The sequence below is a fragment of the Pistacia vera genome, unplaced genomic scaffold (genome assembly GCF_008641045.1).
Source record: "Pistacia vera cultivar Batoury unplaced genomic scaffold, PisVer_v2 Contig1143, whole genome shotgun sequence".
NCBI classification, from domain to species: Eukaryota; Viridiplantae; Streptophyta; class Magnoliopsida; order Sapindales; family Anacardiaceae; genus Pistacia; species Pistacia vera.
The window spans coordinates 118,963-125,765 of record NW_022195186.1 but is presented as its reverse complement, the minus strand read 5'-3'; positions in this window follow the sequence as shown (position 1 = coordinate 125,765).

Genomic DNA, 6,803 nt, shown 5'->3' with positions numbered 1-6,803 from the left:
ATCGTGGAATAGGCAAAACATTCCTATGGTCAACAATAATAGCTAAATTGCGGTCTGAAGGTAAAATTGTTCTCGCTATTGCTACGTCAAATATTGCTACCTTGCTGTTACTAGGAGGAAGAATAGCCCATTCACGTTTTAGGATACCTTTAGATGTAACTAAAGAGAGTACATGTGATATAAATAAAGGAACACAATTGGCAAAATTGATTTTGACAACATCTTTGATAATTTGGGATGAAGCACTGATGGCAAATAGGTATTGCTTTGAAGCACTTGACAGATCCTTGAGGGACATTTTGTCTGATAAAGATCCGTCAAATGCTAATAGAATATTTGGAGGCATAACTATTGCACTGGGTAGAGACTTCAAACATATTTTACCAGTTATACCAAAGGGGCAAAAATATGATGTGATGCAAGCATGTTTATCTTCATCCCCTCTTTGGGAACATGTCACGGTGTTAAAGCTAATAGAAAATATGAGATTGAAAAAGAATTTCCAAAGCGATGCAGAATTGGATGAGTTGACTACTTTTGACAGATGGTTACTACAAATTGGTGAAGGAACAAGAGTATCAGAAGATGAAAGCTTTATAGAAATTCCTGAAGATTTGAAACTTTCTCAACACAAAAATCCAGAAGAAAGAATTGTGAATGCTGTTTTCCCGAATCTATCTACTGAGATAGGTAATGTTGATTATATCAGAGAGAGGGCAATATTGACAGCCAGAAATGATACAACACATGAATTGAACGACTACATTATTAAAAAATTGCAATCAGAATCGAAGACCTATTACAATTCAGACAACACTTGCAAAGTAGCAGGGCCTTCAGATGATGATTACATTCTATACCCAATAGAGTTCCTTAACTCTTTAATGTGCTCTGGTATGCCAAAACATGAATTGCAATTAAAAATTGGAGTTCCAATTATGTTGCTATGAAATCTTAATCAATCAGATGGTCTTTGCAATGGGACAAGATTGATTGTGACTCATCTAGGTAAGTGGTGCATACAAGCAACAATTATTATAGGATCAAATATTAGTGATAATGTTGTGATTCCTAGAATAACAATGTCGAATGCAAATAGGAAATGGCCTTTTAGACTGAAGAGAAGGCAATTACCAATTGCAGTTAGCTTTTGCATGATTATAAACAAAAGTCAGGGTCAATCGCTCAAAACGATGGGATTGTACATAAAACACCAAGTATTTACCCATGGACAATTATATGTTGCTCTATCAAGAGTAACTTCGAGAAAAGGTATCAAAATCTTATTAGCCCAACAACGAGATGAACCAGAAGAAGAGTTGCGAAATATTGTTTTCAAAGAAGTGTTAGAAAATTAGATATGATACTGATTCTGTAACAATGCAAAGTTTCAAATACAGAATATTTGTCAAATATTTCACAACACCATTATACCATTTCATTATTTGTACAAGTAGTATTGCATGGTGTAGATACATTTTCAGTAGCATTATCATTAATACAAACTTTATTAGAAGGATTCTACCCTTTCTTCAACACAACTTTTTCCAAAAATTCAGAGTCTTCATTTGGAAATTTTGACTTGAAAGCATCTACACAAGCTTTTCTGGCGGCCATAAACATGTCTGCCACTAAATCTTCAGCTTCATTCTTTTCTTTCTTAGCTTTGACAACCAAAGATCGGAGTTTTTGTATTCTCATTAGTCAGTTTGTTCAATTTTTTTATCACAACTTCCTTCTGTTTTTGTTGATTTTCAATAGATTGTTCAATAGATTTAAATGCTTCGTGAAAATGTTTAAATCATCTTCAACTTTATCTACCCTCTCTTTCAAAACCTTTCTCACTTCTTCTAATTTTTGTTTGTCAAAACTCAGAACTTCGATTTCTTTTTCCAATTCTGAAATAAAATTCTTCGCTGCTAGCCAACGCTTCTAGGCTTCTTGCCAAAGTTTAAAACCCTATTGTAGAAATACAAGGGAAAAACATAAAATCTCAATGAGACACGTTTAAAAAAAGTACAAACTTAACTGACCGTTAAATTGTTCCAAAAAATAATACCTAACTACCAACAAAAGATATCCTATTATCTAATTCTTTCGTAGATAGTGTTCTAAATTTCCTATCATTCTTTATATTCTCACTATCTTGCTGAGATTTTTTTTGTTGCTTGATAATCCTACATAATGGAACCTCCTCTGTTGCATCATCTTTCTCTTCAATAACTTCAACATGACATGAACCAAAATAGGATACAATAGGATTAGGCACTGATACAAGTGAAACATAACTCTGTAATTGATTTATCAACTTCATTGTCATAGCAATGCTTGGTCTTGTATTAGATGCTGATTTGGCCTCGACTCTATCCATAAACTTCAACAATTTTTCAGAAGCCATATCTAAAATTTAAAAAGCACACTTCATGACTTATAGAAAAAAAAACAACTGAATCATCAGTCAACCTAAAAAAATAATATTTCCAAACTGCCTAAAATAGTCAACAAAGAAAAATAATAGTATAAAGATCTACTCGTACCTTCTTAAAAAATTGCATTAACAAACACTACAGCAAACCAACAAGACAAATTATAAACAAAATTTCAGACACTCACGAGTTCAAAGTGATTACAAATCTAGAAATTCCTGACTCATTTTGACTTCAATATTCTGTTAAACAGATTGTGTGTAAATGCATTTCCAAATAAATAGAGAAATAAATTTTACCATTGTAAATTTGTGCAAACTGACAGGATTTTTGACGAAACTGTTAAATGTTTTCAATTTGCTTCAAATCACAGCAACAAATCCGGTGCAATAGAAACAGAAATAGATACATTAGGGTTAAAGAGTTTGAATTAGGCTAAAAAAATATTCTTAATCAGTAAAATGTCCTTAAAAGCGATAAACATATTAAACAACAACATTTAAACAACATATAAATTTTATCAATCTAAACGACGTCGCACACCAAAATAATAATGCCAGTGTTTTTATCATTAAATAATAATTTCTTTAAGACATAATAACAATAACTGCATATTTTATTTTAAACTTAATGAGGACACACTGTATAATAATAATTGCATATTATTCTTATTAAAAAAAAAATATTTTCACTGAATAATTTATCATATGAACAATTATAAATTCTTGAAATCCAATTGCCATAGAAAAATGTAAAATAAAATAAACATGATTATCACTAATCAAAAATAATAATTAGTGAAAAAATATATAATATCTTATGAAAATGTTGTCTGAATTTCTTTTCATCTTTCATTACAATAACATTAGATTGAAATTTGAATAAAAAACTTAGTAATTTGAAAGAAACATTATTTTTGTAATAAATAAAAATACTGATTAAAATTTAAATATAAATTGTTGACATTTACTTGGTTTTAAATTTGATATCAATGACCGTTGTTTTTCACAATTTCCAAATAGTTTTTGCACATTCTTCAATCGACCAGTTTATTTATTATGATACATCTATTCGTTTTCTAACTGTTCGATTTTCATACACATTAAAATGATACTTTCATGCTTATATATATATATATATATGGATTACTAAAACTGCATCTGTATCGTTATATAAATTTTTATTAAAGTTTAATTATCTGCTCAAGCTTTCTTCACGTTTTTTAAAATGGTAGATAAAGGCAAGAAGAAAGCAGACGAAGATATTTCAAGTTTTTCAACAAAAAAACAAAAAGGTAAGAAATGAATGCATTTGTATTGATGATGTTTCTCTTAATTAAAGTACAAAGAATTTTTTATTTGCAACTTTTTGTAAATTGATACAATTCCATGATTTTTTTTTTTTTTTTTGTCAATTGGTTTGCCGGTGAATAAAAATGATGAATCGAAAGACTTGAAGCAACTTCTGCAGAAAGTCAAGACAAATCTAGACGATTTAAATGCGGCAAGACTCGATCTAAAAGATGTTACCAATGAAATGGGTAACATCATAGATTCTTGCATGGGCATTATCTCTGATCTAAATAAACGGGAGAGTTTGCTTGTTGAAGAGGAATTGAAAATTCTTAAATAGAAAGTTCAAGATCTTTCCTCTACATCATCCAAACATACCTGGTAGTGAAAAATAATGATGTAACCATGTTTACAATACATATAATAAATAAAATTCTTTTTCAGTTGTCTCACTGTCAAATGTTTAACTGATTATATATATTTTATTATAACATGTTCTAAATAACTTTTGTTAGATACAATATCAAACATTAACATACTATAATAAAAACAATTGATATTGTTCACCAATGATACTAAGTAATAAAAAAACAGAATGAGCAAGTTTTAATTATATCAAACAATTAATCAAGCAATACCATGAAGAGATGAATATATCAATACAAATAAAGTCAGGTATACAACATAATCAACAAGAAGAGACAAATCAATTTTATAAAAGACAAGCATAACATTTGCTCATAAAACATTATAAAATACCTGATAGTAATTTTTTTTTCTGCAAAAATTGATTGTCAAACTGGAATTCATTTTTGAATACCAACTGTTAAATTTTAAGTGTTGTAAACTTTATTGTTCAAAAAAAGTATAACTCATTCCCAGCAATATTCAATTGTTGGCAAACATTTGAATTAATAACTGTACTTGCAAACCCACTGACAACAGTTATTAATCAGTTTTGTAAATGTTTTCGAATTTATACATTTAATATATAATTATATACCCATTTTATTACATATTGTTCGAACATTTGCTTTCATCTACTTCCATAACTGTGTTTTAGCAAACCATTTTATTATTCTCAAAAAATTTTAGAGTGCTTAATCCCATAACATACACAAAAATACAAACCATTTAAATTTAAAGTAAATATATCTATATATATTTAAAAACATAACAATGTCAATATGTATTTGTAATGTTCTAAAATTTTTATGTACAATAAATATTATTATCGTTTAATTACACGTTAGCCAAAACTTTTTTCCTTTTCTTCATAAATGCCTGTGTTTATTTTTTAACAGAAATCTATTAATATTCCAACTTTTACGCTCCACATTATATGAAGAGTCGTTTAAATCGTTTTTAATAACTAATGCCTTTATTTATGAAAAGATACTTGTTGGGTTCCCAGTTGTTCATATTCTATTCTCATTTAAAACGTCTTCTCATGTTAATATCTATATAAGGATAAGTAAATTTGTATTTGTTTTGCCTTTACAAAATACTTGATTTATTTTCTTTTGCTTATCTCAATATGGCTGACAGATCATCAAATCTAAAGAACTTTGTAGACGGTAACAAACATCTAAACCATTCTAATATTTTTATTTTTATATAGAAACTCTGTATCTCTATATATATATTTTTTAAATTAACAAAATTTGATTGTTATACTTAACAGATGAACCTGCTTCAATCGACAAACAGGAAGACTTGAAAGAGATTCTTCACAATGTTGAAAGCAACATGGAGAAACTAAATGCTGCAAGACAAAAATTGAAAGAAACAATTGATGGACTGTTAGAAATCATGCAGTCAACCATCAATATTATTTCTAATCTAAGCAAGAGGGAGTTCAGGATTGTTGCAAAGGAATTAGAACTTGGAATTCATCAGCAGTAGAAATAAAAAATTCCCATGTACACAATCTTTTGATGTTTACAATACATTTAATAAAAATATCAATATATTCCATTCAAAAATACAATAGAAACAGTCCAAATTTGCAATAATATTTTAAACGACAAACTAAGAAAAATAACTCATTATTTGTAGATATTATAAATATAAGTTTAACCATTTCAGCGTATAATAACCTACATGCCGAACAATAATTTAACAATAGCGTTTAAACTAATAAGAATCTTTAACTTTGAATAATTACACCTCTCATATGATAAACATTATTTTATTATTCAGATTATCAAATTGCAAAATAATCAAACAATTATAATAAAATATTATACATCAACATTACAATTACGTATTCAATAAACAAGTCGAACAAATTGAACATTTTATTCAATAAAATTAAAACTTGGCATTATCAATGGTATATGTCAACAATTTTAATAAACAATACTCCTGCCATTTCAATTACAGAATAACATATACAAACGTTTTGTCGAACAATTGTATTATGTATTCTGAATATTTACAATGAATGTTACAATAACCATTACTTATTACATATTGTTTTGGTAACACACCTATATCAAGATATGTTATTAATGTATAATTGCCTTTGGCGAACCATGGCAAGTCATTATTACAAAACCATTCGCCGAACAACAATTAATAAAAATTAACAGGTAATACTGATGATAATGTTTCGAGGATACGTTTATCTTGACACATAGGGAGATTGTCTTTGGCGAACCATTTTCACATGATAAACCGTTGGACATATGATATACAATTACCCAAATATAATTCAGTGCTCAATAAAATATTCAATACCATAATCAACATTCATAAATAGTAAAAGCCAGATGTAATGAACAATTTTATTTAAAACAATAATGTATAATGACTATTCACTATCAACCAAAAAATTATATAAACTACAATGCAAATATTCAAAATCTAAAGCTTTCATACACTCAAAAATCTTACAATGGCTAATGAAGATTCAACAATAGAAATTAGTAATATTTTACAACTACCAGTAGATATGCTACAACAAACCATTGTTAAAGCAACTCAAAGAAGCATCCAGATTCTATGTGCAATTTAATTGACGTAAGTACTGCTAACCCCAGCAGTATTGATTAATATATTAAAATACTATCACAAGATATAA